Below are 23,466 nucleotides of genomic sequence, written 5' to 3' on the forward strand. Positions count from 1 at the left end.
CTGCCTATTCAGAGGAGCAAACCTATACTGAGCTCTGCAGAAACTCTGACTTAAGCACAACAGTTTTATTAAGGCTGTAACACCTGCAGCGGTAACGGCAATAACAGATCTGCTGACCTTACATGAACCACAGAAGCCATCAACAGAAAAAAAAAGAAAAACAGCGGCAACGCCTATGATGACCGCAGATGAGTAAAAGAAAACGATCAGACTAATAATAAAATCCCCAGGCACCGCTGTAACATGGGCTGTGGCACACACACACACACACACACACACACACACACAAACGCCATAACTGTCTAATGTACTCAATCAATCTGGGAGAGACTGAGGGGTAAACAGCCGAGCACCGGGTGTATCCTTGGCTGTAATGGGGACGAGTACAATTCCTGCTCATGAAATGATGATGAGCTGGATTCAAGAGGCCGCCCAGTGAATTTCAGGTGTTATCATTCCCAGGGGAGCCCCCCACCCCTCCCCTGCCTTTTACACCTCCCTCCTCCATCTTCCCTTCTTTCATGTCCAGATAAGAAACAGCCCGCACTGATCCGACTGTGATTCGCGCAGCAGAAATACGTCCCCATGGGAATATCACGGTGTGGAAGAATAGCTGACACAAGAGATGAGATTCTGTTTTCCTGCCCATATTTTTGCCTGCGAGATCAAACAGATAGGATTTTTCCTCCTGCATGAAAACACGCTCATAATCATCAGCTTGCTTTCAAAGCACAATCAAGAACAACAGATAAATGGATAGAAGTGGAAATTTGTCTAGAGGGCTGTATACACTATGTTTTACATAAACAAACAGTGCACACTTGACACACGCCCCCATCGTGGTAATTGCAGGCACTAAATGTGTGAAAACTCCAACTGTAGACAAATACCCAGCCTCATGATTGTCTTATAGCAATAACAATAATTACACTCCCAATTGTAGCCCCAGTCATGAATCCTATTACGAATCTGCTGTGTTTTTCTTCCCCAAACTGAGCCTGTGCTCTAGCTTCTCCCTCCTCTCTCATACTTGCTGCTTCAGTCGAGGTTTTTTAAAAACACAACCGCAGCCAAGCTCTGCTATACTCCACTGTTTTCCGACGTGGCAGTGTTCACCCCCCGTCGGACTGTTTTCTTTTTCTGTGCTATTACATTGGTGCGACTGTAAATAAGATGAAAAAACAAAAACCCATCATCTTCACTAACTAGTGATTGACCTAAGACTGGTGTCAAGTAGACACCTCATAATAAATACATTTACATCTGGATGTTATAACAGCTGCCATTTTTCTGTCAAGAACTAAATTATCCCTTGTGGTGCAGTGAAGTCTGTCATAAGGAACTAAATCTGTACATCGCAGCTGTGTCTCTGCTAAGACGAGGCCATTCTCAAAAACGGGCCGTGTCCGCGCTGAAGGCCACCGAGAGGCCCGCAGGTCTCATGGCTCGGAGATGGGAGGACAGTGTGTTCGACAACTGTTGCCTGGGTGATTCACCAGTCGCAGTTTTACAGCAGACTGGCAAAAAGAAAGCCACCGTTAAGAAAAAAAAAACACTGACATGACATTTAAGTGAGTGTTTGCCAGAAGGCGTGTGGGAGAATCTGAAACAAAGCTCAAGTAGATTTTATAAAGTGGCAAGACCAAAATATAGTGTTTTTGGCCATCGTATTAAATGCTGTGTTTGGTGTGTAAGCTTTAGAGCAACGGTGGAGGTAAGGGGGTAAAACACACACAGCACAAACCTTTGAAGACCCCCGAGTACCTGCTGCAGGTTGACAGAAAACCGTGACTTGGGAGAACATTTATGTTGTGGTAAGTCATCAAGCACAAATATTAGGCCAAGAGCTACACGGGGACAGCTTGAACATAACAATTAATTAGCTGCAGGCCCTTAAACTTGTAGTTTACGGAACTTGACAGAGCCCATGCAGTTTTATAATAGACTACATGCACCAATAAAGACCTGCTCCCACAGGCGTATGGCTGTAATTGCTGCCACAGTAGAGCCACTACAGAATATTAACTTCAAGTGGATAAATACTTTAATCGTCATTTTTTTTATTCATATTTGTTTGTAGTTTAGGTTAATTTGCAGATTGCTGATTTAACATTGCCATGAAGGAACACTCATCTGTTGACTAGCATTTAAAAAGAAGGTTTCATTACCCATTGCAAGTAAAACAGAAAAAGGCAAAGGAAGGTGAGCATTGTTTTTTTAGGGCATTATGTCTGCTGGGTCTCCCGTCTCTTCTCCTTTAAGTCTCCTCATGTTCCTCAAAATAAACGGGGCTCTGCCACAGCTCACTGTTATCCCTTTCACAGCTTTAGTCTTTACGCTGCCGCTACTCCAGACGGTCTATTTCAGCCCCTCACCGATGCGCTCTACCTGCACCCAGCCAAGCTGCCTTTTCCTCCCCCTCCTCTGTTCTCATCCTGGACCGGAGGGTGAGGCATGTGCAGGTGTCACAGAGCTGACAGGTCTATCTGGGCTCTGTCTACTGTGCTGGCTCTTCCCATTTCCCCTCTTCACTGCCGCAGCCTTCTACAGCTGCTGTGTATCCTACCGTGACCACACACACACGCGCATGCACGCACGCACACACACACACACACACACACACAGAGTTTACAGATGGGGGGGGTAGTTGAAGCCTGTGCAGAGGGTCAAACCTCAACAGAGCTGCATGTGTGGTGTGTGTCCAGGAACAGGAACACAACACTTTGAAATCAAAACTGTTTTTTTTTGTTGTTGTTCTTTTTAGACAGGGCTGCAGCAGGCAGAGAGAGAGAGAGGTGTGTGGGTATTTATGTGGAAACAGAGCTTTTCTTCTCCCTGTCAGTTCAAGGAAAACCTGTCAGAGCATCCGACACACACACACACACACACACTTTATTGGTGTGTGTGTGTATGCGTGTTCACGTGCGTCCATGTGGCTCTGCGTCCAAATATCCAACCTAAAAAGCAGATTGTCACGTAGTGTGTTCGCCACGTAAAATCTAAAATCTGTTTCCTGCCACCTATCTGTATCCGTAGCAGGCCAGCAGCTGCCAAAGTCAGTGCAGTTCAGGCACACGCCGTCACCATAAACCCTATGTAACACATTTCTCATTTGATACGCCTCTCAGCCATTTGCTCTCCTGAGCACACAAACAGCCGTTTCTACTCTGTGTCAAACACACACACACAATATCAATTTGCACACACACTTCCACATGCAGATTGGTGGTGTGTTTTTACCTCCTGCTGGATGTAACAGGTGTGCTAAGGGGGAATGGGGATGGGGATGGGGGGTGGGGGGAAGCGGTAAGCTGATCCAGCCACGGAGACCCGCTCCCTCCTCACTGCTGCCAAAACATCCCCAGTCCCCGACACAACCCTGGAGGGGAAACTTCCAATCAGTCCATCAGATCAATACACCCTCGCCTCAGGATATGAGGCTCTGGAGCTAACTGGGAGCACTCAAGGAGAGGGAAGTCTGTATTGATCACAAAGGGTTAACAAGTCCTCTGTGCCAACTCTGCCTTTTCTTTGGGAGACTGGAAATGTGCGACTCAGTTAATTGTTACAAATTGGTAACACACGTACAACTTGACTGCTGCTGAGGATTTAAAACGGCTACTCTATGGCCCATGGCCTTGTGTTTTGACGCTTAGCAGTATACACAAAGGTGAAGTAAACCTGAATGAAATCATGATAATAGCTCCACCGACAGAGGAGAGCACGGTGCCACAATGAATCAGCACAGACTGAACCAGACGACCAGAAAGAAAGCAAACTGGTAAATCTTTTATCTGCGCTGCCAGTAAAAATACAGAGTACGATAAGGTTCAGGATGCCATGACATCTTTGCTCCTGTATCAATTATTCAGCATTGCCTTTTCTAACCCTTTAATTATACATCAATGTTAGAATAACAAAGGCTAGGGACGCTCACTGTGTTCCCGCTAACAAACGCCATGACAATGAAACCGGATGGGGGAACTTTAGCCTTTAGGTAAAGGCTTGGAAGAAGACGGAAGCAAAAAAAAAAGAAGGCCTTCGGGCTGCTTTCTCCTGCTGTCGAGCTGTCATTTGTGATGTGTCCGCCTCACCCACTGTGTGATCAGAGATCAGAGGGTTAACTGAAACTCTGGCCTATAGCCCTGTGCTTACATTATTCAACAGCTTGTTACAACAGCCTGCTCCCTGATCTCACACACAGGGAGACGGAGCTGGAAACTCCAGGGAGGGGAACGCTGGGGACGAAAAGCCGGATTAAGAAAAAGGGATGACAGAGAGACCGGGGGGCTGGAGAGAAGAAAGATAGGAGAGAATGAGGGGTGGACCTAAGGGTTGTGAGTGGAGGAAGAAGGGGGAAAAAATGGGATGAAAAGAGTTATTGAGAAAAAGGGAAGGATGAGAAAGTGGTGAAAGACGGTGAGAGAGAACAGGTGGAGGGGGTGTCTATCCAAATCTGCCTGTTGCCAGGGGAGACAGATCAGACCCACTAGACATGGATGTTTAACCTTTGACTACATTGCTAATTTGTTAGCTCATGACCACATTTTGTCTGGGGGAAGCAGAGGTTTTTGAGCAATATCTAAAATGTTTTATTTCAGAGCTTTTCACAGCACAGCGTCAGAAAACGACACAGTCCATTGACTCACATCTGAGCTGATGAAACACAACAGTGTAAAAAGGCCGTCAGTGATTTCCTGACAAAAAGAAAATGTTCAAACACATCCCCGTCTTTCAGTCTTTGTCGTCAATAGGAGACACCTTAATATTGGCTGGTTGGTTGGTGTTCAAACAGGTAACACGGCGAGTATGCACTGGCTCCACACTCGTCTGAAATAGCGCTCACTGACACACACACACACACACAGAATTGAGCAAAACAACAAAGCAAAACAACATCCATCAGATGAGCACTCAACTGACAGCGACCATGTTTTGGGAGCGCCCTGTTTATAGTCCCAGACTCGCGCCGCTCGCTCACTGAGCGGGCTCCTTTGTTCATTAATTGATTGGCCTCCCCTGCTGGGCCTCAGTAACTAGGTTACACAGATCCATGAAAAGAAGAGGATTGGCCCCCCCGGTGAAAGGCAGAGGATAGATGGACGACTCCAGGACAGGAATCCGAGTGTTAATATAACTAATGGAGTGAGGACGACGGTAACTTTATTGAAATCACCCTCATCTAATTAGGGCAAGCAGCTGATGAGAGCAAAGAGGAGCGGGAAGGAGGGCCGGATGCCATAATGCAAGGGTGATGTCACCGTTGTATCAAGTGAATGGGCGAGGCTGCGGAAAGGTGAAGTGGTGGCTGAGAGAGAGAGAGAGAGAGAGAGAGAGAGAGAGAGAGAGAGAGAGAGAGAGAGAGAGAGAGAGAGAGAGAGAGAGAGAGACAGCAACAGGATGATGTTCATTATCCGGCTGTCACAGACGGATCTCTCTCACACTGGCACTGACTGACTTGTAACATCCCATCACTTTGCTCCCTGTCACCTCTCCTTCCACCAACAAAGAGGGGCTGTTTTTCTAAAATAAAGGAGGCAGGTTAGAGAGAGTGCAGTGGCTGTCGAGAGCATCGCTCCCCAGTCACAGAGATGTTTGCCTGAACTCCAGCTCCGGGCTTCTCGCACCATGTTACTCGAAAAACTAAGTGACCTCTGAGACGAGGAGCTACAAACGCTTTGTACCGACTTTGTCGACATGTGAGGCTAAAGTCATTGTTATAATCATTAGCGGAAGTTTAACCTTGTGTTTCTCTGTAATAAGGTCAGAACTGAACAGGGATCAGGATAAAAAATGTCCTTGAAAGTCCTTCAAATGATCTGTAATTCCTCTGCCGCTATTCACTCTGCCCATTTTATGAACCGAGATGTTAAATAGTTTGTCTATGCACAGAATGAATTTGGTTACTGTGACTCCTGGGAACTCATCACTGGCTGATTATGTCGGCAAAAAAATTATTTTGTTAATTAGTTTTCGGTTGGAAGAAACAACCAAGTGTAGAGCTTGGGAAAAAAAAAGAAGAAAAGACAAACTGGCTGTCTGCCGTCAACAGCACAAGTGGGCTGACCTCAGACAAGCCACCGCGTCCGACGAAACCATAACCACCAACCAACGGCTTTGAAGAACAAGAGGTTAAAGATGTTTAGGAAGCCTGTGTTTTTTTTCCTTCTACAACTCAACAGAGTATACAACAACTGAACAGAGGTTACAGTTGAATGTTTATTTACCAATAAGCAATGCTAATTGATTTGTAGATAGACAGATAGATAGATAAATTAGTCCTGCTAAAGGACCACCATGACTGTAAAGTGAGATTCAAAGAGACACATGGGGACTTCTTCTTGCAAACCGTAAATATCTCACCCTGCTTTCTAACTCCTCCAACAACAAAGACGGAGCCACACTGTGCCCACCCTGTCTACACGGGGCACAACAGCTGAATCAACAGAGGATCTGTATCTGCTCCGCATGCCCCGCTGTCCATCATACACTTTATTACTCAGGTGACCGGGCTGAGCTCCCTGCACTAACAGAGACGGACACAGGGGAGCTAAGTGGTGGGCGATGTGGCCAGCAGTGACACTATGAGCCAGACAAATGTGGGCTCTGTGTGTGTGCTAATGGAAGTCAATACAGGGGATGAGTGGTGTGGATATCTCTGGCAATAGGTCAGAATCAAACACAAAAATCAAACAAGCCCTTGGGCAGCCTTTGAAAATATTAAAAAATAAATAAATAACACCGACCAGAGGATGACTCTGCAGAAATTTCTGCTGGCACAGTACTTCTCAACCCAAGTGGTGTGTGTGACAGCTCGCAACATAATCTTAATATATTATTCGATCCTCCCGCCCCTGAGCGATGGAGTCATAATGCATTACGAGCTCCAGTGAGGCTGGAGCACCCTGAGCGGCAGAAACGGTTGACGGTCGACCACTCCTCGCTAGAGACGACTTCGAGGTCACACGGGGACGGCGGAGGAGAGGAGGTTAATATTTCTGTCACTGGTAGCCAGAGGGAGAAAAAGAGGAGTAAAAGAGCAAGAATGAAAGAGAAAGAAATCCAAAGCAGTTCACTTGTATTCCTTCAGACTTCAAATTAATACCTACTCTGCAAATTGCGAGGAAAAAGCAGCCCGCCTCCTCCCAACAGCCTCTCTAATGGTGTTGTCTTTAAAACCTTTATCACTAATTCATTACTTCTGATTTTCCAGCAGCAAGGGCTGAAGCTTTGTCTTCAGTCTAATTGAGAGCCAGTGGCTTCGGGCTCTAATCAGTCAAACCTACTAACAGCTTTCCTCTGGGGAGGACCAAGTCCAAAACAGCATTATTATACCAGTAGGCCATTTGCTATGTGTGCAACTTCAAATTACTTTAATTTCACACTCACCAAGATGGTGATTTGTGGAGTGGGTAAAATGTCAGACGGTAATGAATGTTGAGGTTTTCCCCAGTTTTCCCTTATCACAAAGTGAATGCTGTCATTTGGACTTTCAAAATAACATGTCACGTATTCAACAGAGGTTTCTTTCAAAGTATTTTTTTTTTAGCAGCCATTCAATCAATAAGAAAACTTTCAAAAGGGGAAAAAAGCTATTTTCTTTCGTTTTTCTTCTTATTATCATTATGCACTACTTCTCGTTTCAGCCCCCGCCCCCTGCATACAGACGTGTATACAAGTCTAATTAGCTGTGTTGTATCCCTTGATGACTCCGCCATTTCCTCTCACTGGGAAGATTAACCACCACAACACAAATATCAGCCTCCACATCAACACAATTAGGGCGAAGAGTGAAATGTGAGGCATGTTGTCACAGTGCGTCTCCCTGGCTGGCAAAAACACAAAGTGGGGACTTGGAGGCCGCCGTGTCTGCAGGTTGGGGAGGCGCAGAGCAGGTGTATTTCGCGAGGCAGACTGTCGACATGGGACGCGGTAAGAACTTGTCCCACATAACACAGTTTTTGTCCAGGTTTATTGTTGGAAGTAGAGGTTGTAAAAAAAATAAAAATAAAAAAGGAGCTCAAAGGCCACGTTCAATTAAAGACAGCCTCCTGTTTTTATCACTTGGCTTGATTATTAGGACGTCGAACAATTATTTAACACCTAATCTCGCGTCTAAAAAGAGGAGGTTAATTTGCTGTGTCCTTGATCTAAATTATTATCTAAATATTTAACTTAATTAATGCAAAATTTTCCTTTCATTTTGCTATGTTTTGATAACCTTTGCAGGAATATATGAATCTTTCTGTCTGATGAAGGTGAGACCTTTATGCTGATTAGATTGGTCAGACAGTAAAACTCCAACATCATTAGGAAAAAGCCAAGTAACACTGACATGAATGGGACGAGGATATGATTTTACCCCGTCAGGTTTAGAGGTAGCAGCAGTCTATGAAATCCTCATAAAACCCGTCTCAGCGCTGAGCCCATACACCACCAGTATTTGACTTAACATTCAGTGATGAGTTTTTAAGGTGAACATCAAATCAAGTCCCAATCCCTCGACGACAACCAAGTTCTCCCCGAGCTGTCACAGGAGGCTGAAACTTTAGAAAGTCAGGAGACACAGGCATGCATACAGTTTGACATGGAGCTTTCTGAAGACAATCCATTGTTTGAAATTGTTTCCAGATGCTCTGTACTCTAAGCTGTTGCATTTTCTGGCCATGAGTTGTCATTCCTTCACTCAGCTCTGGAGCTTCCTATGAATTCTCGTCAGCCAAGCCACCACCCAGTGCATCCTCAGTGAGCAAGTGAACTTCTTGTCCTCTCCTCTCTTACAAGAAATCTTTGAACAACTCCTGGAAATTATTTTATGCCGAGAATACAACAGTGCTCCGAAACACAAACTAAGAAAAACCCAGAATTCCCTATGGTCCTCATCCTGTTTAATAAACAGCTTGTTTATGCCAAGAATACATTTCCAGAAGAACACTGAGTATTTGTCATTTCACGGAATATTCTGGTTCTGGCAGGTTTATCTTTAACACTGCATATGAGGCTTAGAAAATAAAATCCACCCTAATCAACCTGAAATATTACAAAACATGACCAGTTGTACTAATGATGTCATTAATCAAAAAGGCACAATTTGTCATTTGAACGTACACCACAGCGAAGCAGAAACACAACCATTAAACTACAACAGACAGTTTCACCTGTTCGTTGTGCAGATGCTGTTTTTTTTCCATCATGAAGGACTTTTTAAACAGTGAGTGCACTGCACCTGTTGTTACAGTTGACAATCACTGTTGCTTGTCTTTGTCACATACGATAGTAAATTCAATTGTAGGAATTTTGAACTGTTGATTGATATCTAGATACATCACGATATCAAATCACAATTTTTGTCAAGCTTAAATTTTCTCTGTCATAAGCGAGATTTGAAGATATTAGAGGGTTTTTTTAATTTGAATATTTATTTTATGTGAACATGACAGATGCACTGAAGAACATTATACAACTGTAAAAGTTACTGAGTAAAACAGGCATTATAAATACAGTATATATTAGGTATGTGTATAAAATAAATAAAATATGTATTATAATAAAAATAAATTCATTCTTACAATCAGGAGCCATTTAAACATGATGTAGCCTATCACGCTTTTCGATGTAGGTACCACAAAATATCAAGTGTATTTGATATATCGCCCACCCCTAGGTGCAGGCATCAAGTTGGGGGTCTGGGAACATGTAAAACTGCATTTTTTTTAATTTTTTTTTTACTATTTTGAAACATTATTGGCCAAAATACTTCATATTATTCATTCACTTAATACTTCAATTAATTTAAAAAGATCATTTTCTACTACTAATTATCTACTGCAGCCATGATTCTATATATTTGTATCACGGCTGCTACAAACCTAAATTTCTTGTTGTCATTTAGATGGTTAAAGACCCAATTATATACACTTGTGATACCTGTTGTCCATATTTTCACAAGAAAAGTAGTATGGGTCTCTTATAAAATACATGGTCAGGTTGACAGAAAGAGATGCCACGGTGACAGCACTAAATCCTGCCGTGTGCTGTGATGCTCACAAAAATATCTGGATATCTGGATCTGCCTTCAGAAGTTGTTGTTGCTGGATCCGTGTCTGATGTTTCCATTTAAACCTTCAGACCACCTAAAGGCTCCCTGGCAGGGAAAACTCTCTTTCACTGTGCGAAGAATACACGCGGACAGGAAGACAGAGATATCCTCACGATCCGATATGCTGTCAACTGACATTAGAGCACACAGCAGATATTTACAGCTTTCTGGAAACATCTGTAGGCTCACAGAGGACTGTCAGGCAGGCAGGGTAAACAACATGCTTACTAGCATCTCACACCCCCATGCTAACCAGGCCTGTCAATCACATGAATCAAGCTTGAGGCTGCGATTCAGACGTGGATGAAAGAAGACTGCTCCATCAGCCCCATGAGTGAAAAAATGTGGCAATTTATTGCAAAACGCAGAAGAGTTTAAGACGCAAGGATTCACACAGACACACAACAAATGCTCAGCTAATTGAGATGTTTTGCTCCAAGAACTTCAGCTGATCATTTACTGATAGCTTGAACAGCAAGTTCAAAAACATGTAACAAGAAAAAAAAGGGAAAAAAAAAGAAAGGGTGGATGGGTGGGGGGGGGGAATCTGTCACTGAACAGAAGCGCACTGAGCAGTGCAGAGAAGAAAGCACGCAAAGTGGCAAACAAGAGAGCGAGAACAGAGGAAATCTAACAAAAGACAACAGAACATAGACGGAACAGAGTCGAGCCCAGCACAACACTCCAGAACAGGCTGTAATTGTGTTGTGCAGGACTGACCCCAGCGCATCCCAGCAGGCATTGCATGATGAATGGGCCTGGCGATGACTACATCCCACATCCCCTCCACCCCCTCCTCACATGCTCTTTTCTCTGACTCTCTTTTCTGTCGCCACTATTAGCCCTCCTTCTGTCCCTCCCTTCGCTCCCCTCCTTTCCCCAAAACCACACTATTCAGCTGCTGCCATCCCACAAGATTAATTTGCATGCAGTGCACTTAGTCCTCGTATTGTGCTCTGACACAATGACATATTACAGTGCACAGCACACCTATTAAACATATAGTCTAGCTTGAGGGACGATGCTTTTTTTTTTTTTTTTCCTTGCGAGATGGTTATGATAGAGCTACAAATGTGTAGCGTGAGAGGCGTTAGGGTACAGCTTGATTGGTTACGAACACAGGGCCGACTCTGACACACAAGTCGCAGCGGAATCATTACAGGAACAGTTAGATAACCTCGATTAATGATTCACTAGACCTTAACTAATAAACTGGGTCAGATTGTGTTAGCGGTGGTAGCAAGAGCAGAGAGACCTTCAGGTTAGGCTGTGGGAGAACGAATAGTGGCAGTGAGAGCAACACAGGAGGGGGAGAGAGCAAGAAAAAGAAAATTAAAGTGAGGGAAAAAAGCGATAGAGGTGTTAGTGTTACTCCACTATAGACCCTGAGGAAAGAGACAGTAATGCATGGGAAATGGGCTTTTTCCTCCAGCTTTCTTTGCTCCCGTCGTCCTTCTGCTGTTCTGTCGCGGCCATGTCCAAGGGGAGCAAAAAAATAGGGAGACCAAATTTAATTTGCTTCACCGTCTCTAGCCACCCCTCCCCGTGCCTTGGGGGCAAAAGAAATGGATTCTGGAATTTGAAAAGATGAAATAAAGAAATAAAAACAGGACACTCAGGAGAAGGCGTTGGAGACAATAGCACAGAGGGTGGTGGAGAGAAATGAGAGCAGAGTTTGAGGGAAGCAGAGCGGGGAGAGGGGAGGCAGGAAGCTGGGAGAGTGTTATGTGGGCCAGATATTAACTGTATGGTTATCATAAACCAGCTCAGAGGCCGGGCCATCTGGAGGGGCCACGGGGGTTACTCAAACAATCAGATCAGGGTGCAGATAAGAGCCACTGCTGCCAGAACAACGTCCAAACGCGGAGGTAGCGGAGGGGTTAACAGCCCATTACCTCACCATGCTGCGCTCTCTGGGGGGAGACACAGTATGGGGTTGCGGTAGCGGTGTGCGAGTCTTCCTCAGAGCCCAGAGCAGCACCTTTGGGCTCTGACTCAACAAAGGGGAGCTCAGCGGAGTGACATCAGCAAAGAGATGAAGCCTGTGAGGAGGAGGCAAGTGGGAGACGAGGGTGTAGAGGACAGAGACCGGGGAGGCTGTGGACTGTGTGGGAGTCACATTACTCCCTTCCAGCTCTTCTCTACCTGTCACACGAGCACTTTGAGGACTCGACAATAAAGCCGGAGCCTTGACGACTTCAAACGCCTGCTTTGCTGGGGTAGATCAGAGGCAACAGATGGATAAAGGGAAGAATAAAGGAAGAGAGGGGAAACTAAAAAGCATCAAGCTTGCTCAATGTGTAGCCTCGACACAATGTTGAGGGATGTCTTGAATTTCATTAACAGATTCTTGACTCAGACTCATCCACGGCTCAGTCCCACAGTGGAAGAGAGAGAGGAGGGGAAAAAAAGAGGAGGTGTGCGGTGGGTGGGGGTTCCACCCCGGCCCATTGAGAACCAATGAGCTCTGGTCGAGCTACAGCAGAGAGTTGGGGGCCATTATGGAGAGAAAACAAACACAGACCACTGGCCAGGCACACAAAGCGTGGCCCAGACACCTGTGTCCCATTCACCAAACATATCCGGCCACTTAACACTTCACAGAGGGGGTAGGGTGTTGTTTGTATTTGCAGGCTTGCGCACCCCAATATGGCTCCTTTAGTTTAGCTTCTTTTACCCAAACAACCCTCCGAGTCCTGTCTGTTTGGACCAAACGCCAGCGGCTGTAGCGCGTCTCCGCTGAGAGCAGCCAGCCGTTACACCACCTGACCGTCGCAACTGACCCCGTTCAAAAGCTGCAAACCCACCCCTCTGGATAAAAACTGTTCAAAAAAAAAACTGGCAAAACAAAGATCATTCATCCTGCTGTCACTGCGCAGTCTCCAGCCGCCCCCCTCCTGTCAAGGTGCCCCAGCTGCGTGTGGACTGACCTCCACGTTGCCAACACCTGTCCTGCGCAGACGGGGGACAGACACGCACAAACACACACACACACACACACACACACACAAACACCCTCGCTTCCCTACCACCCAGGATGGATGAGAGACAGCAGGCTGGGCAGACACGGCACCGCCTCGGATCAGTGGAGGGCTACACTTGGAGCTGCCAGAAGCTAAACCTCGGGCCGGCACCATTACAATTCTTTCCACCTCAACGACTCAAAATGGAAAAGAGGTATGCCATCAGCTGTGGTCAGTTTGCTACGGTGGATTCTAAATGCCCCGATACAATTTAATGAATTGAAATGGAGATGACCCACAGCCCTGGCGGTGCGCTCATAGTTTCCACCCAAAGATTAAGCTTTGATAGCGGGGCTGAGCTGTTTAGATGTAGTGGAGGACGTTCGCATGCCACAATGCTTTGTTTGCAGCGAAGCCAAATGCGCTCACAGATGGGAGCCGACTGGACACCAGATGACTTGGTGTGGTGTGGTGGCGTGGTCTGGTCTGCTCTGCTCTGGGGCCGAGAGGCAGGGGAGAGAGGGAAAAAAGAGAACAGGGACACCAGATGCCCTGCTAAAGTTTACCCAGACCTGTTGTCCTGGTGGAATGCCATAATGCTCCGGCCCGGTCTGCTCTCGAGCATCAGGAGGACAGTGAACAGAGACAGCGTGTCACGGGCGCGCCTGTGTTTTTATGGCACACTCTTGTCCCGGATAACAACAGTCTCTATCGTCACAGGCCAACAAAGGAAAGCCGAAACCTCTGCGCGACCTTGTCGGCTCCTCGCTTTCTTTGCGATATCTCCGCTGATCGTGACATGTGCTGTAAACACAACCGCTGGCTGGTAAACATAAAGCATGGGTTTCTTGACAGCATCAGGTCGCAGCTGTGATTTTGTTTAGGCATCGTGAAGAACAGTCAAACAGTGAAAGCAAAGACAACTGTTAGTGACATAAGGACAAAGGCCACATGCTTCGTTGTCAATGAATAGGTGCACATAACTGTAACTTCTACAAAAGGCCTTTTACATTAAGAGGCTATTGGGGTGCTTTTGTAATCTATAACATTATACAAAAACAGTTGTTAATTATGTAGACTACATTTTATAAAAATGCATAATCTTCACCACTTCTCTAAAACAGTAAGAAATGGTCATTATTCATACTGAACGTTCAGGTGTACCTAATAAACTGTAAGGTGCATAATGAGATACTCATGACATAAACACTAGTCATAATGACCTCCATACCTAGACCTCCATAAAAATAACATAATGATTTTAATCTTTTGTTCTACATATAAATATATGCATGTTAGGAAAGTAGTTTAAGCATAACATGCACTGAAAAACATGAAATAAGCAAAGCCTCTAATTTCATTGATGCTTAAAATTGGCACGTGCAAAACTGAGAAATTTGTACTTCAACACAATGAGGCTCACACTTTCATATACACAACAACACTCGTATACAACTTGCACGACTGTGGGTGTACACAGTTCTCCAGCCAGGCCCAGCTGAGACAACCAGACAAGTAGGTAAACTTACAGAAGCCACCCCCCACCCCCTTGACACACCCCCACCACCTGTCTGCCCTCCATTGCTCTTCTCAGAAAGCTTTTAGCACCCAGCCTTATGTCCAGCGATGTCAGGCTAATGTCTAACATTTCTACAGACTGACAGTAATATTTCCACACACACACACACACTGGCAGAGCAGCCATCATCGCTGATTTACTGTTATAGTGCAAAACTTTTGTCTTCAATAGAAAATGCCCAGAAATCCTCCGTTTAAATAACTTTGTACGTCTCAATGCTACACAAAAGGCAGCAAACACACACGTCTCTTGCCTCTGACACTGAAAAAAAGAAAGGCTTCTGAATGGCTAAATGGAGAAAGGAGGAGAGAAAAAAAATCTAAATCATATCCAATGACTGATAGCACTTATGATGAGGACGGGGGTTAGAATATCCTGCAGTGAAGTGGTGCGTTCCCATTACTGCATCTCTCCATCTCTGAAAATGGCTTCATTAGCAGACCAGTGCCGAGAGCTCCCTCGCCGAGTGTATGAACGTGCTGTACCCAGAGGGTCCGCCAGAATGGCTGAGGTGAAGTCCATTAAGACCCGACAGCTTGTTTTTTGACCACTAAATAAAACAGGGTATTTTTCTGTGTCGGAGGGTATAAATAGCCTTTAGCTTCAGAGCTGGGGGACGGAAAATTCTCGGGGCCTGAAAACTCTGCTTTAAAAGAAGAAAAATTAAAAACACACAGATGGGGGATTGGTAACACTTGAATCATCGCGAGGTGGTGACCCGAGGCTCAGGCAAAATTTGTTTAGTCAAAATGCCAGGCTATTCTCATGAAGCCATTTGTATAGAAAACAGCTTCGTGTCATAACCTGCCGAAAAAGTAGATCAACCTGATCTAATGACATTTTGGTTATTCATCATAATCCATTTATGTGCCCATCCTAATTCAGAATAACTTCCATTGAAGGCCTCATCAGAGCACAATGGAGTATAATGTCCCAAATACACCTAAGGGTTTTCCTACTGCACTGTTTAGGGTCAGTGTCGCGTATATGGATGCAGATGCCTGTTTCTGAATTGTTGCAATGGGAGGTGGTGGGGGGTGTGGGGTGGGATAAGAGGAAGATCTGTAAAAACCAGGCTGTCTTCTCCAGGGGGGATAAATCCATATCCCACATAACCTGTCCCGCTCTTCTGGCATTCCCGATCCCTCAGGCAACCAGAGCTGGCTACCTCTGAGCCTATGACATCGCTCTTACTTTCCCAGCACTTACGCTCCAATCATGTGTCACCTGATGAAACGCTACACCCCAGCCACCATTATTCGTCTGGATACACGAGCCTCTGGAATGTATCGGATTCCTGCCTCCGGGGATAAGCACCTTGGAAACACGGTCCCTACCTCCACAGGCTAGCTTCTCCGGCTCCCCCCACCCTCTCTCTCTCTCTCTCTCTCTCTACGTCTATCTTTCCATTCAGCAAAATTCCACCGGAGGCCTGCTTGATTTACACTGCATCATTGCCCATCTAACACGTGCTCACATTTTTGACCTACACTTCGCGATGGATGGACGTGTGAGGGACAGTTTGGAGTTTGGGGACCTGTCCAGTTTTCCAGCTGCCTGCTTTAAATGCCTTCATGTCCCAGTCCCAGCTAAAGCGTAAACATTACAATGAACACTATCCTTTGTACACTGTCAACGGGTCACAGCACCCTCAGTAGCTGAGAGTAAGCACTAGAGCTTAACCAGAAATTCAAATTAGAAAACCACTCTGTCCTTTAGTGGACCAGTGTATGACAACCACTCTGCACCTATCTCCCCTCTCCAGAGAGCAACAGTTATACCTTACAGTACTCCGGCCTGTAGCATTGAGTATCTCTGAGTCACTGGCCGGCGTAATTCAGTCTTGGGAATTATGACAGTGGAAAATCATTTCCCTGGGCCGGGGGATAGGAGGCCATGGCTAATCGTTCAGTAATCTGATCTGCCTGCATACTGTAGCATTCAGCCGGGACGTTAGCCTAGCCAGCCAGTCACACATGTGGACACCCCCGGTGCCTGCCAACTATCTGATGGAGGCTAGCACTATTCAAAAACAACTCTCCAGGTTTTCCCGAGGATTACAGATGCTATCGGATCATTTGCTAATACTCGCTTGTGCTGTGCGGTTTGAAATGTATTTACTCTGCTCCTGCTCTCCAATACCCCTCACGAAAAGCACAGCCTAAGCCAAAAAATGCCACAGCCACATTCCAGGCAAAAAAAAGGCGCCTCAATACAAACTCAATACTTTGCAGGCTGTGATGATACAATCTGCCTTGTGCATTCTGGCATATTAATGTAAAAAAAAAAACTGACTTAACAGGAAAACAAACAAGTGTGTCTATCAAACTGCACCATATTTTGGGGGTATACTAGAGTCCAGTATCGAGTGGAGCCAGTGGTGTTGTAGTAGTACAGCAGAATGAGAAGAACCATAGGGAGCAGTACTGGGGCACAAAGCATTGCTTATACCCAGCAGAGAGGGTTGGGGGGCTTGAGTTTTGGAAAGATGCCTGGCCTCAGCCCCACACTGTTAGCCTTTTTCCTGCTGTTTTACAATAACATACTGGCAGCACCGTTGCCTGCTTATTATTGTAAACGACTGTTACAGTAGTTACTGTAAACGGCTAATACAGTATGAAGCAGGCAACGGTGCTGCCAGTATGTTACTGTAAATGAAAACTACAGTATGAAGCAGGCAACGGTGCTGCCAGTATGTTACTGTAAATGAAAACTACAGTATAAAGCAGGCAACGGTGCTGCCAATATGTTACTGTAAACAAAAACTACAGTATGAAGCAGGCAACGGTGCTGCCAATATGTTACTGTAAATGAAAACTACAGTATAAAGCAGGCAACGGTGCTGCCAATATGTTACTGTAAACAAAAACTACAGTATGAAGCAGGCAACGGTGCTGCCAATATGTTACTGTAAATGAAAACTACAGTATAAAGCAGGCAACGGTGCTGCCAATATGTTACTGTAAACAAAAAACTACAGTATGAAGCAGGCAACGGTTGCTGCCAGTAAAATTAAACCTTACTGTTATAACCGTTTTACAGTAAGAAATGTATTACTGAAAAATATTGATGTATATTATTGAACTGCAGTGGCCTGTAGATTACTGTAAGATAAAAAATATTTTACAGTAATATGCAGTAAATTCAAATTCTTTATTTAAAAACATACACACAAAAACAGTACAAATTTTGCAATACATAAACTTTTTTAAAAATCAAAACAGTATCAAATTCAAGTATGAAATTCATAGTTTCGCTAAACAACAGTTGTAGTATTTCAGTACAATTAATTCAATACAACAATACAATTCATACAATATGAAAGTACAAAGTGCTTACAAATGTTTGAAACATAAACACTTTTCAAAGAGTTAAAGACTGAATCAAATTTTATGCATGTACTAACTTAAAGGGACAATTAGGAGTTTTGGAAAGCAAAGTGTTTCAGACTACATTTCCCATGAGCTTACGCGCACACAGTGAAATTCTTGGACCGGCACAAGATGAAAAAAGCGAAAACATTTGCTAAGAATGTTTTCATTGATCAAGAATAAAATTCGGAGGTTCAAAGACGATCAGATACCGTCGTAGTTTCGACCATAAACGGTGATTCGACAGCGTTATTCCCATGACCCGCCGGGCAGTGTTTGTGAAACCGAAAGTAGGAAATGCTGGGCGAGCCGACCACTAAAATAATATCAAAATTACTATAAAGACAAAAACAACATATTTATTGAAAATTGACCCATTAACGAGTGGTAACGTAGATTCATCCACATTAATATGAGACTCCTCTTTGTCCCTTTAAAAAATTTAAAAAATTCCCAGGAAAGGTTGAACAATACCTCTAACGATGGGGCAAGGGGCCAGGGGAGCCACAGACCACAGAGCTTCGTTTGGTGATGGGTGTGTCGATCAGTGGGATGTTGGAAGGACTTCAGTGGAGAGTATCTTTCTGAAGTAAATGAAGGAGATAGTTAGATGGAGAAGATGTGTTTTAAAAGATCACCTGCCAAGGGCTGGTAAAGTACACTACACTGAACACACAAATGCCACACTATCCAGACCTTAAAGGGACAACGAGGAGTTTCTATTCGGTTATAAAAAAAAGTCTCACGTTAATGTGGATGAATCTCTCCGCTACCCACACTTGTTAATGGGTCCATTTCGATAAATATAATCGTTCTGTCTCTATGGTTATTTTGTTATTATTAGTGGTGGTGGAAATGCTGGGCGAGCCGACCAGCGTTTTCCCTCGTGGCGAGTCATGAGAATAACGCCACCGAATCGCCGTTTATATGGTCGGAACTACGGTGGTATGTGAACCTCTTTGAACCTCTGACTTTAAATCTTGATGAATGAAAACATGAGTCCGTCTTGTGCCGGTCAAAGAAATGTACGGTGCGCAGCGGAGGCTCATAAATGTAGTGTGAAAACACTTCGCTTTTCCAAAACTCCTCCTTGTCCCTTTAATTTGTGTAAGATTTATCTGGTTTGATTGAGACAGACATCTTTCCTCTGTTAACAAGGCCACATCACTGTATAGATGAAATTTGTTCTTTACAAACCACAAATTTCAGAATGTGTGAGATGGTTGAAAGTTTTCCTACCTATGAAATGTATTTATAGGTAGCCATTTCAGGCTAACTAAACATCATTCAGAGTAACGTCATGCTAAGCAAATGTTAAAGCAGATATCAGTGGCACGGCCGTTTCGGCTAATGCTGTGTTCAAGGCAGGCTTTTGAAACCGTAAGTTACAGCTTCAAGTCACAACTACGACTTGGTAGCGTTCCAGGTAACCCGTAGCTCGTGTTTTTACCGTCCTGTTGTCTGTGAAAGTTCCCTATAACGGCCACTCGTAACTTCCGACCCGTGAACTCGTACCAGATCGAACTGGTATGACTTCACAGGAAGGAAAAAACACAAAGTACGAGTTTCCTTGAACGCACCATTGAGTTAGCAGCCCCCGCCCTTGTCAGGCATCAATTGGTCCTCGTGCTACGTCACCACATTCACGCGCATCCCTTGGCTGCACACACAGCCCTTCATGCCGTTCTCTCCCCTCATTGGATAACACTTGTATCCCACAAGGAAAATTTTTCTCCTCGGTTACAGCAGAGCAGTAGTGACGGAGAGACTCGTGTTTAGGCTGAAATACTTCATGTAAGTGATTGCTGACGGAAAATAGGACTATTTAGGACTTATATTAACAAAAACATTCCACTGATATCTGCTTTAATTCAGGTCAAGTTTAATCAAGATGTTTAATTTGTACAATACAACTTACCAGAATCTGACACTCTGGTTAGACAGCCCAGTGCCAGAGGCCCCTGGCCAGTCTAAAGGTTCCTCTCTCCTGTCTGGATTTTTCTGGAGCCTGGTATTCACCTGCTTCTCTGGAAGGTCACTTCCTGCCTCCTGATGCTACAACCAACACAAACAAACAGACACACACATTAAGCACATACACAATTGGTTGCGCCACTTATCAATAGCATTTCCAATTTATACTTTTCCTTACATAAAAACTTACAAATCTCTGGTTAGACAGCCCAGCACTGGAGTTGCATGGCCAGCCTCAAGGTTCCTCTCTCTTGCCTGGACTCTCTTGGAGCCTGGTACACACCCCCTTCCTTGGAATGTTGCTTCCTAATGCTACAAACAACAAATTAAATAGATGTATAAAGCAATGTATAGATTCAGCTGCACCACTTAATTTATATTCACAAACTATCATACAAAAATTAGATCACTTTCCCATATCTTTATATTTTTTCAAAAAAAAAAAAAAAACTTTCAATACTTTGATACTTTTGCCACAAATTCTGTCTAACTTTTTAAGAATTTTCAAAGACCTAAGGGAACCCTGGGAGTGTAGTGATCTTTTAGCTTTAGGTGCTTTGTCCCACCTAATCCAACCTACGGTAGCCCTACATTACTAGAAAATACACAAACTGTTGTTTACTGTAAATTATCTATAACAACTGTTATCAACAACGGTACCTTACTTGAAAAATGTATTAGTGTAGTTAGCTGTAAATAATCCAGTAGGTAACCATTTTTGCTTTGTGGGCCCATGATGCATTGGAGACCAGTATCATACCGTATTTTTGAAATTATACAGTTTTGTACTGTTTTCAATGTTTCTAAGATTTATACTGGGCATTTTAGTTGAAAGTCAAGGCTTTCACAATGGTATTGAATCAAATTGATATTACAGACGCACACACAAGATTATAAATCATAATCTTCTCGACAAGAAACGTGACTGGGCTGGCTGCCTTGGCTCCTCTCTGAACAGAGTGAGTGCAAGGGACGACAATAGCAAGCAGGCTAAGGCTATCCTAGCATGCTATAAAGCTAGGACATTAGGGACAAAAATAAAAAAAAATATTTTAACGGACTCAAGTCTGCAGGACTCACACAGGAGGGCTTGGGTGTTACACCGAGCAGCATACAGCAGTTTGGCCGCATTCAAATGATCATATTGTATGAACATTTATCACCAGAGAGCACATAGCCTAACTAGCTACTTAACGTTACCTCCTGCCATGAAACACAGGCACGCACGCACTCACACACGCACGCACATAGACCCAGGCGAATTAATAATGTTTTGGTGAAATTCATAAGTGGTGTCTATCTAGATATTAATCTTCTACATGACTTTAACAGTTACATAATGTTAGCTAACCTTGGTCGGTAAGTAGCTATGTGTTTGTGACTGTCTGAACATCTCAGGCTAATAACATCATTCAGAGTAATGTTAGCATTATGCTAAGCAAAGGCTAAATCAGGTCAGGTTTAATCAAGACGTTTAATTTCTACATTTAAACTTACCGCAACGGTGTAGCCTCTCTCCACCAAGGTTGATGAATGAACTTTACTTGTCCACCGTCTTCTTCGCTTCTTCGTCCTCTTCTTTTGTTTAACGTAACTGGCAACTGGTGAATGGCTTTTAGATGCATTCCCGCCTAATCCAAACTACAGTACCTTACTAGAAAATACAAAAGTGTAGTTTACTGTAAGTAATCTAGTAAATAACTGTTTTTGTTTTGTGGACCCATGCTACAACAGTATACTACTGCATTTTTGAAATTATACAGTAATATACTCTAGTTTATAATAAAACTCCCATGATGCAATGCATGTTACAGTTTTATACTGTTCAATGTTTTTAAGTTATTTTACTGGACATTTTAAAGTAATTAACTGTAGGTTTTACAGCAAAGGCTAACAGTGCACTCTAAAGAGAGGTCTGCCCTCACACACACACACCGAGTGTGGCTACAACGGCCACTGACATGGAAAAATACAAGAGCTGGCATGTTTTGGGGCACTGCAGCTCCCTCCAGCCACCTTATCTTGCATTAAATGTGATCGTATACTTACTGCAGTACAATTAAATTTACGTCCTCCTCTATGCAGAGATAAGCCGCGATAAAACAGTCAACGGCGTGATTGACAACAGGCAACGCTCTCCTTGCCATTCCCCATTCGAGCCTAAAATTTCATACGATGCATTGTCTGTGATCATGTCTCATTCTGATGAATGGCCAAACGCTGCTCGGTGACATGATCTGTCATATACGGTGGCTCCAACAGTATTTTATCATCCTCCACATAGGCATTGTAACCCAGCCGCAGCATTTTGCAGGCATATCTAAGTGAAGAGATGCTGATATATGATCAAATGGCTGCGGCAGCAGTGGCAGCCTTCATCAGCTGAAAGCGCTAGATCACAGCATGTTTGGCAGCCGGTGGGAGCAGTCAGATGGAGGGCTAGAACAACCAGACAAACAGTTGGCACGGATAAACAGAACGCAACTTAAGGTTCAGCTCGCCACAAATTTGACAAACAAATGACAGCAACCACGCACTCTCTTTTTTTATCTAATTACATGGAATAAGCCATTTTTTTGTGAATGCAGGGTGAAACATGTGATAAACAACACATGGCTTCAGACAGCAAAAAATAAAAAAATAAAATAGAATAAGAGAAGAACCGGTGGGAGAAATCTCATGATACATGAAAGCAGGAACACTTTTCAGTTATAGGAATGTCTTCTGCAGCCGGGGTAAAATGCAGGGAAAGTCCTTATGACTTTGCCAAATACATTCTGAGTGTGAGTCATTCTTCTTTGGTAATCTCTTACTCGCATAGGCGCACGCTTGCATGCGTGTACACCCCAAGGCAATAGATTCAGGCAGGTCCGGACTGCTCCCTTCTTCTATAGACCAACTCAAGTGTTTATAACATTTAATAGATATTAATAGATCTCACAAAGCAGCCTCATACAGAACATAATGTAGAAAGCACACTGCATGGCTGGTGCTGTGTGCAACAGCCACTAAGCTACATATAAACAACATATTAAAAACTACTCAAACTGAATGCATCTGCAAGAGGAAGCCTCCAAAACGAACTGGACACTGTTGTGGAAAAATAAAACTCTGCATTATCTTATTGTTTATGAGTTATGGCTGGGGGAGAGGATGTTTGGAGGAAGAAATCAGTGCTGACCAGCATGCAGAGGATTCCTACATAATGAATCATCTGTCATAACCCAGCAAGTCATCACAGCTCATAATTAACCCCGATTCTCCCCATGAAATCATTTAGACTAATTAGGTAATGTTAGGTAAAAATCGTTGCATTCCTGTGGCAGTCTATTGTCCACCTCTGTCATGTGCAGTGCAGTTAGATTAGGTGGCAGGCAGTCGTATCGACCTTTAATTATAATTTGCGTTGAAAAAAAGAAGAAAATCGTTTGGCCTCATCATCGACCATAGAGACACAGTGGAGCAACATTAGTGGATAAA

At 44.0% G+C, this 23,466-nt stretch overlaps 1 protein-coding gene across 1 annotated transcript in view; it reads right to left on the bottom strand.

Annotated features, from left to right (window-relative positions):
* Positions 1–23,466, bottom strand: part of ndst1a (N-deacetylase/N-sulfotransferase (heparan glucosaminyl) 1a) — a 42,769-nt gene that overhangs the window by 18,552 nt on the left and 751 nt on the right. The window lies entirely within an intron of this gene.

This window comes from Trachurus japonicus, chromosome 10 (assembly GCF_045865225.1).
Source record: "Trachurus japonicus isolate A0001 chromosome 10, Traja_1.0".
NCBI classification, from domain to species: Eukaryota; Metazoa; Chordata; class Actinopteri; order Carangiformes; family Carangidae; genus Trachurus; species Trachurus japonicus.